A 10,891-nucleotide genomic window follows, 5' to 3' on the forward strand; every position below is an offset into this window, starting at 1 on the left:
CAAAAAGATCTTTCAATATTCATTAACAATATGGGCAACATGATGCCCCTAGAAGCCTGAGGCTCTGGGCAACTGCCCAGTGTGCCCATGCCATAAGACGGTACTGCATAGAGCTATCTTTCAGTGAATATTCTAACTATAAAACATCAATCATCCGGTCGCGTTTCTAAACTGATCAGTTAGGTTTAAAAGGGTAAGTAAAATAGCTTACCCATAAGTTCCATTTGATCAAGGAAGAGGAATTTCGCCACTAACAAGATGTTGAAAGCATTGCACCTCGATTAATAGCTAGCCTATATCATCTATACATAGGTTTAGAATGTAGATATTTATGTTGTTTTAAGCATTTCCTTAAATTATGTACTTGTGTAACTTTGAAATTCACGAGGTTTACGCGCCGAGACGATCTGGCAAAGAATCGGATACATACATACAGAGAGAGAGAGAGAAGAATAGACGAGTCATTTAGTGTCAAAGATAGGTGAGATATATTTGCATACAATATATACATATATTTATTCGTCATTTAATTTCACTGAACATTAAAAAAAACTAAGTGACTTAAAATAACTTCCAAGTTGAACTTCTCACATGACCTGCAAAATAATTATAAAAAACCGATTATAAATGTATACCACGCAAGAAAGTAATCCGAAAGAATATATGTATGGGTATATATATATATATATATATATATATATATATATATATATATATATATATATATACGTGTGTCCGGGTGTGTGGAGAGAGAAACAGAGACAGAGTGTACTAGTGGGACAGATAGCGACAAGGAGCACTTTACATTCCTTAAGAAAATTGTGTGCGCGAAAATATTTTAAACCCCGTATTGATACAGCTACGTATTTGAGTCAAGTTTTCTGTCTCTGAATACTGACATCATGAAACGCGGTCAAGTGCACAAAATTACAAATTCGAGATCTCTACATACTGACATCATGAAACGCGGTCAACTGTACAAAATTACAAATTCAACTGTACAAAATTACAAATTCGAGATCTCTACATACTGACATCATGAAGTTCAGGCTAATAAGCAAACAAATCTGCGATCTCTAGCTACTGGTTACAAGAAACTCAACAATCAACACAGACTGACATATCTGAGATCTTAAGCCAATTACATTTAGTTTCTTAACAAACTATACGTAACGACACTTTTGAAATCTCTGGCTAGGGACAAATAAAACTAACTAAACAAATTGTTAATTTTGAGACCAACGAATAAAGACAATAGAAGGAAAAAAAAAAGCACATTGAAAAATTTGATTGTCTTAGATCTCTATCCATTGATAATTGTAAGCTCAACCAGCCGTACAAATTGAAATTCTGCGAGCTCTAGCTAGTGAAAATAGGAAGCTCAACCAGCTGTAAAAACTGAAATTGTGCGATCTCTAGCTAGTGACAATAGGAAGCTCAACCAGCTGTACAAATTGAAATTGTGCGATCTCTAGCTAGTGACAATAGGAAGCTCAACCAGCTGTACAAAGTGAAATTGTGCGATCTCTAGGTAGGGACAATAGGAAGCTCAACCAGCTGTACAAACTGAAATTGTGCGATCTCTAGCTAGTTACAATAGGAAACTCAACCACCTGTACAAATTGAAATTGTGCGATTTCTAGCTAGTGACAATAGGAAACTCAACCAGTGGTACAAATTGAAATTGTGCAATCTCTAGCTAGTGACAATAGCAAGCTCAACCAGCTGAACAAATCGAAATTGTGCAATCTCTAGCTAGTTACAATAGGAACCTCAACCAGCTGTACAAATCGAAATTGTGCGATTTCTAGCTAGTGACAATATGGAACTCAACCAGCTGTAAAAATTGAAATTGTGCGATCTCTAGCTAGTGACAATAGGAAGCTCAACCAGCTGTACAAATCGAAATTGTGCGATCTCTAGCTAGTGACAATAGGAAACTCGACCAGTTGTACAAATTGAAATTGTGCGATCTCTAGCTAGTGACAATAGGAAGCTCAACCAGCTGTACAAATTGAAATTGTGCGATCTCTAGCTAGTGCCAATAGGAAACTTAACCAGCTGTACAAATTGAAATTGTGCGCTCTCTAGCTAGTGACAATAGGAAGCTCAACCAGCTGTAAAAATTGAAATTGTGGGATTTCTAGCTAGTGACAATAGGAAACTCAACCAGTTGTACAAACTGAAATTGTGCAATCTCTAGCTAGTGACGATAGGAAGCTCAACCAGCTGTACAAATCGGTATTGTGCGATCTCTAGCTAGTGACAATAGGAAACACGGCCGGCTATACAAACTGAAAGTGTGCAATCTCTAGCTAGTGACAATAGCAAGCTCAACCAGCTGTAAAAATTGAAATTGTGCGATTTCTAGCTAGTGCCAGTAGGAAACTCAACCAGCTGTACAAATTGAAATTGTGCGATCTCTAGCTAGTGACAATAGGAAGCTCAACCAGCTGTACAAATTAGAATTGTGCGATCTCTAGCTAGTGACAATAGGAATCTCAACCAGCTGTACAAATCGAAATTGTGCGATCTCCAGCTAGTGACAATATAACACTCAAGCAGCTGTACAAATTGAACTTGTGCAATCTCTAGCTAGTGACAATAGGAAATTCAACTAACTGTACAAAATGGCAAATATGAGATCATTAAGATAGTTACAATAGGACATTAAACCAACAATACAAACTGAAAATAAAGAAGTAAAACATCACACGTGTTGATTAAAAATATATTTGTGTCATGCAGTGGTCTTTATTTAAAGATTATTCATCTACAATATTGCAAATACTGAGAAAGTTTTGAAAACTATCCTCCGGCTTATAACAGTCTATCCAAATTACACTGATTCACGTAGATCTTCTGGTCATTGCTAATATTTTTCTTCATCTCTTTACAATTGCAATACACGTCCTCGTAGATTTATAGCTATATCATTAAAGACCCAGAGGAAATTATTAATGAAGTAATAACATCGGTCAAATGGAAAATGGGCTTAGGATGCAGAATAACAGTGCAGTGTGTGTGTGTGTGTGTGTGTGTGTGTGTGTGTGTGTGATTTCAATTTTTAACGTAGCTTTAACAATTTTTCAGTCATATCGCTACGATATTTGCAGTGAGGCAGTTTAAAGTGTAGTCTATCACGGTGACATCATACCGCAGACATGTAGCATAATGGACAACCCAATCACATCCTGACACCAGGCCGACCAGTCATAACACTAGCCTCTTAATGCTGAGAGCCAAGCGAGGCAGCTGTTAGTACCATTTTGTAAGTCTTTGGTATGACTCGTCCGGGGATCGAACCCACGACCTCCCGCATCTGAGGCGGACGCTCTAACCACTGGGCCGCCGAAGCGGTCACAGTGCAGAGAGGTAGGTGAAAATTAGTATAATGTGTTATGAATGCAACCACATATAAATAAAGTTTAAACACTCTGAATGACAGATAAAACTTCCAGAAATCTTCAGGTTATGGGTTTATAAGAGTGATTTGTCACATGTAACCAGCTAATACATTGTGAAGAGCGCAACAGACAAGTGTCTTCGCTAGAAAAGGTGAAATATGGCGGGGTGGACTGGGGCTCATTTTTTTCGTACCTATTAAATGCCTGAAGAAAGAGATGTTTCTTATACATTGACTTTGATAAAAGGAATATTTTTACATCTCAAATATTTGTTTTTATACCAAGAAAGATAATATTGACTCTCCGTCTTAAAATAGTAATCATTTTCTTCAGCTCTTTTTATATAGGAATATCTAATGATAATTTCTGAAACATATAGTTGCATGATTCACTTTGACATCATATTTAAATTAAAAAAATATATAACCAACGTCCACATAATGTAACTGGGTATTCTTTTCAAGGTTTTGTAAATAGTCATTATTTTTTATTACATAATATTAAATAAACGTAAAAATAGAAGTACCATTACATAAGGCAATTTAAAATTATACATGTAAATAATTATAATTAAACTTCTAAAAGTTTGGTTCATATAATTCAAATGATTTTCAAAAATGCAAAGGTCTGACATGCGCACATAACGGTTTCCTCCAACTCGACATCATGCTTTACATTTGCTAATAAATGTCCGTCATAATGTAACGTATTATGTGTTTTAATTCAAGTTTATGTTGTTTCCTTCTTGAAGTGCAATACTCGGGATGCAGAAATCGTTGACATATTAATACACTAAATATTTATGACAGTTGAAAGTACATACATTTTCATTTCTATGACACCACATGCTCGAACTTAACGGAAACGGAGTATCAGAAATATGAACTGGTAGACAGCACAGTATGTCTTCCGAAATAATTGTAACTACGCAAAATATGAAAACTATCCGAATGTTTCAAATTCGTCATTTTTATCTCCATTAAAATAATTCCGTAAAAGTATGGATTGTTTCTAGTTCTGAATATTATTTACCTTTAACCCATTTTTTACATTTCATCTCAAACACTAAGTTATACGTGATTCAAGAATAACGTCGTGGGAATACACACATACTAAAGGTTGAACATTTTCATATAACCTTTTGGGGTTGTGATCCCTGGTTGCGAAGCTATCATAGTCGTTTGGGCAGACATATATATGCATGGTCATGTTAATAATTATTTGTCAAATGTGTTGAGCATGAGCCTATTTGAGTCCAAATTATCAATAATGCACGGTTATTTTGGTTGATGATCAAACATCCACAAGGACATGAAGGAGCACTTTAACCCCAGTACTGTTAAGGGCATGATTTATATTAGTTTGATAAGTAGGTCATTACAAAGTTTAGTCTGCAAGCACACACATGTCTGTGGTTGCAATGAGGGTTTCAAGACAGACACTACGAATCACGAATCGGTCTGGCTGGGACCTTGTTGGTCGTTGAAAAAGAGCGATAAGATGCGGTCCACTTTCACCTTTAAAGAGTCCATCAATACCACATATGTGTGCTAGATTTCCAGTATGGTTGCCCATATGATATGAACTAATTAAGCAATTTAATTTGAAGTCATATTGTCATGTTCTCCTCAAACATTGTGGATACATTTTTGTAAATACAAATATAGAGAATAAAATGGATTTAGACTGAAATACTTTTTATAAGAAATATACCATAGGCACCATTAATCCATGCAATTACAGAGTTCAGATAGGAACCGAAATCAAAATATGCCATATCCACATGCTCTAGAAATACAATGAACAGAAAAGGGTTGAACAATCTGAGCATGTCAACATTTGGTTTCGATCAAGAGGGATAATCGTTCAGAACACTAATGCATTCTCTCGCTGCCCAGAAGAAAATAAATAAATCAAACTCTATGTCAATGCCAATTATTACATTTTCACTCATGTCACCTATATTTTATTTAATTTATGTTTGATTTAATTTGTGTTTGATTTGATTTGATTGTTTGTGGGTTTTGGAATCTTGTTTATTTTCTTTTCATGTCAACGTAATGTAATTTTGTTGACTAGGAATTTGTAATTTTTCAGATACTTCAGTTTGACCTGAATCCTACCATAAATATCTAATAATAGAAACACTTATTTCTATTTTTGACTGAGTTCCTGACCTTGATTGAGGGTCAAGTAAACAACTTTTATTCGGGAGTAAAATGATTGGTTCTTGTCAAGGACATACAGGGTCTACGTGGTTTTATTTGATATGTAAGCATGATCACGTGATCCTTTTTTTCGCAATAAGGCATTTCCGAAATTGCGAAATACTTAGTATCAATAGTGATAATTATAGAAGGAGATCTCAGAGTCCGAGCTTTTAAAGACTTGATGTCAAGTTGTTTTCTTCTGTTTTGGCCAGTATTGAAGTTTTGATGTGATGTGATGTGATGTGATGTGATTTTGATTTTTAACGTAGCTTTAACAATTTTCCAGTCATATCGCTACGATGTCTGCAATGTGGCAGTTTATAGTGATGTCTAGCACTGGGGCATCATGCCGCAGACATGTAGCACGATGTCACACCCAGTCACATTATCCTGACACCAGGCCGACCAGTCCTACCACTAACCTCTTAATGCTGAACGCCAAGCGAGGCAGCTGTTAGTACCATTTTTCAAGTCTCTGGTATGACTCGGCCGGGGATCGAACCCACGACCTCCCGCATCTAGGCTTTTGAGTTATATGTTAATTTTTCTTCAGATTATTTGCACTCTAAAAGATTAATTCGTTTCCCTGAAAATATTGTTGTATTTATAAGGAATTCTTGAACAATGACATTTCTTGAAGTTTTATTTGGATTTCCAAGACCGGAGAATTAATTATTGTGTTATTACATGGAACTGTAGACTTTAACACAGTACACGTTACAGCATACGTCATCGCCTTCCATCTTGGATTTTTCGTCGGGACTGGAACGTGGAATCATTAGAACATTTCAATATTTGGACTTCAAAACGTTATTCGTGGATTATTCTTGGATTATTTTTGGATTTGATCCTTGGAATCGTATGTTCATATATTTTCATTTTTTGCAGAATTTTTCCAGGGAATTAAATTATTTGTTATATTTTTCAAAGCTTGTTGGTTTCACTCTTTCTTGTGTTACTGTTATTCGAGCCAAAACACGTAACACTCAGCATTGAAAGTTTAGTTCTGGTGTTAATGTAGCTTGTAAGCATATTTTTTTTTTGGGGGGGGACGACTGCATTCTGTCTCAAAGAGCTAGAAAACACAATTCTCATCGATTTTTTAAAATGTTATAATGGTTATTTTTGTGTACTAATGTTACCTGTATGCATATGAAAGAAAGTACGAATATATATCATTTAAATTATTTAACATGCGTAACTCACTATGAACGTAGACATACAAGATTATTCGAGCTCTCAAACTGACAAGGGAACTCTCTACAAAACAGAACTATTTCAAAGATATATAAGTTATTCGGTGTGACAGTGAATTCTCTCTGGATGAGGATAAATTTCGTATAAATGTGCAATACGGTTTGTGTCAACTGCTCCAGTGACACCAAACTGGACCCATTGTTGTCTTAAAGTGGGAAGAACTGTCACACAAACCCGTAAAATTAGAAGTTTAGGCGAAATTTGTTGCGAAGAGTGAACATAGATTATGCTCCTGAGTATACAAAGTCGTTGCGATTTTAAGGAGAAATATTTGCTCTTGCATGATACCAGTGCTCCGTGGAAAACAAGCTGTCATACATATGCTGATGTATTTTGAGAATATAAAGCAGTCAAGATATAGATAACACGTATCCATAGAAACCAACCGAGCGTTTAGGCCGGTGGAGTAAAAGTGGAAATATAAGGTTGAGTGATTATCTCCTGCCCTAAACATTCACCCTCCCCAACCTAAAGTATCTGATGAAGTGTATGGAACTTCGTGACTATATATATATATATATATATATATATATATATATATATATATATATATATATATACATACATATATATATATATATATATATATATATATATATATATATATATATATATATATATATATATATATATATATATATATATATATTAGTGCAATGGCAAATTAAAGGTGAATGCCTACTAATATGCCTTGTTCTTGGGGTCATTACAAATTATATAGTATTCGGCTGAATAATTTATATGTAAACAGTGCAGTACGAAATTTTGAAGGTATTCAATTTTATATAATTTCCGAAGAAGTTTTATTTATATCTCTCTGATATCAGTGTAACTCGAGTTGGTAACACTATTCTTTATCTCTAAATGATACGTCAGACTGTTTCTGTTTTGCACTTCACGAAATTATTTGAAACAGAATTTCAGTATGAGGGATGTAATAAGTGTTACATTTGAATACTTTAACAATGAATCCGTACAAATAATTTTATTAAGTGAGACCATATATTTCATGATTACCTCCCTTCAATTGGTTGGCAACTACATGAAATTAACTGATTACTCAAGAACATGAAATGATTTCTGATGCATCGGGTGTATTTTGCTTTATTATTACTTTACAAATTCTACAAGTCTGTGAAAAAGATGCTTAATATTGACGTATAAAGGTGGTGAACACAATCGCCATGGCATTTTAATGTGTCTGTAACTGAAAGTTATACATTTTGTACTCTGTTAATTAGCGTGTATCAGTACTGGCTAAGACTAGGATTGCATCTGGGATTTTTGTTACAATTTGATCAGACATACTTATATATACTGTGAACACTAATTCTTTCAGAAAGATAGTGAAAACAATAATTCCTTGTAACATATACCGAAAAGAGATAGTGTGCAAAGACTGAAAACATTAATTGACGGTAATACATTGTGCAACAATGTAGCATATACTGAAAAAAGTATGCATTGTAACCAATAGCGAAACAATTTATTGTAACAGTTATTGGAAACAGTAATTCATTGTAAAATATATTTATTGTGAAAAATACTGTAAACAATAATTCTAGCAGATCTTGAAAACAATCCATTTTAACAGATACTGAGAACAGTAAATCATGGTGACATACACTAAAACGATAATTCATTGTAACAGGTACTGAAAACAATAATTCATTGTAACATATACTGAAAACAATAATGCATTGTAACAGATACTGAAAACAATAATTCATTGTAACAGATACTGAAAACAATAATTTATTGTAACATATACTGAAAACAATATTTCATTGTAACAGATAATGAAAACAATAATTCTCTGTACCAGATACTGAAAACAATAATTCGTTGCGACATGCGCTAAAAACAATAATTTACTCTAGCAGATCTTGAAAACAACAATTCATTGTAGCATATAATGAAAACATTAATTCATGGTGACATACACTAAAACAATAATTCACTCTAGCAGATACCGAAAACAAAGATACTGGAAACAATGCTCTACTGTACCAGATACTGATTGCTATTATTCATTGCAACATATACTCTAAACAATAATCCATTGTGACAGTCACTAAAATCAATAATTCACACTAGTAGATACCGAAAACACAGATACTGGAAACAATACTCTACTGTACCAGATACTGATTGCTATTATTCATTGCAACATATACTCTAAACTATAATCCATTGTGACAGTCACTAAAAACAATAATTCACTCTAGCCGATACTGAGAACCATATTTCATTGCAACAAATACTGAAAACACTAATTCATTGTAACCGATTACGCAAACAATAATTCATAGTAACAGATACTGAAAACAATAACTCATTGTAACATATACTGAAAACAATAATGCATTGTACAGATACTAAAGAAAATAATTCATTTTAACAGACACTGAACACAATAATTAATTGTGACATATACTGAAAACAACAATTCATTGCAACAGACCCTAAAAACTATAATTCACTCTAGCGGGTACTGAAAACAATAATTCATTGGAACAATTTATGCAAATAATAATTCATTGTAACAAATACTCAAAGCAATAATTCATTGTAACATATACTCAAAGCAATAATTCATTGCAACAGACATTAATCGACAGATCGCGGTCCTTTAGGTTTTAAATGTTATATTACTAAAACTACCAGTACTATTACTACTACTAGCCCGTCAGTGAATAGCATCACTGGTCATGGCCAACTATCCCGTCAGTGTAGAGCATCACTGGTCATGGTCAGCTAGCCCGTTAGTGAATATAATCACTGGTCATGGTCAACTAGCCCATCAGTGAATATCGTCACTGGTCATGGTCAGCTAGCCCGTTAATGAATAGAATCACTGGTCATGGTCAGCTAGCCCGTTAGTGAATATCATCACTGGTCATGGTCAACTAGCCCGTCAGTGAATAGCATCACTGGTCATGGTCAGATAGCCCGTTAGTGAATAGACTCACTGATCATGGTCAGCTAGCCCGTTAGTGAATAGAAGCACTGGTCATGGTCAACTAGCCCGACAGTGAATAGCATCAATGGTTATGGTCAACTGGCACGTCAGTAAATAGCATGACTGGTCATGGCCTGCTAGCCTGTTAGTGAATAGAATCACTGGTCATGGTCAACTAGCCCGTTAGTGAATAGCATCACTGGTCATGGTCAACTAGCCCGTCAGTGAATAGCATCACTGGTCATGGCCAACTAGCCCGTTAGTGAATAGAATCACTGGTCCTTGTCAACTAGCCCGTTAGTGAATAGAATCACTGGTCATGGTCAACTAGCCCATCAGTGTATAGCATCACTGGTCATGGTCATCTAGCCCGTCAGTGAATATAATAACTGGTCATGGTCAACTATCCCATCAGTGAATAGCATCACTGGTCATGTTCAGCTAGCCCGTTAGTGAATAGAATCACTGGTCATGGTCAACTAGTCCGTCAGTGAATAGCATCGCTGGTCATGGTCAACTAGCTCATCAGTGAATATCATCACTGGTCATGGTCAGCTAGCCCGTTAGTGAACAGAATCACTGGTCATGGTCAACTAGCCAGTCAGTGAATAGCACCACTGGTCATGGTAAACTAGCCCGTCATGAATAACATCACTGGTCATAGTCAACTAGCCCGTCAGTGAATAGCATCACTGGTCATGGTCAGCTAGCCCGTTAGTGAATATAATCACAGGTCATGGTCAACTAGCCCTTCAGTGAATATAATAACTGGTCATGGTCAACTAGCCCGTTAGTGAATATCATCACTGGTCATGGTCATCTAGCCCGTCAGTGAATATAATAATTGGACATGGTCAACTAGCCCGTCAGTGAATAGCATCACTGGTCATGGTCATCTAGCCCGTCAGTGAATATAATAACTGGTCATGGTCAACTAGCCCGTCAGTGAATAGCATCACTGGTCATGGTCAGATAGCCCGTTAGTGAATAGAATCACTGGTCATGGTCAGCTAGCCCGTGAGTGAATAGAATCACTGTTCATGGTCAACTAGCCC

This window comes from Sinohyriopsis cumingii, chromosome 17 (assembly GCF_028554795.1).
Source record: "Sinohyriopsis cumingii isolate HCF-2022 chromosome 17, ASM2855479v2, whole genome shotgun sequence".
Taxonomy (NCBI): domain Eukaryota; kingdom Metazoa; phylum Mollusca; class Bivalvia; order Unionida; family Unionidae; genus Sinohyriopsis; species Sinohyriopsis cumingii.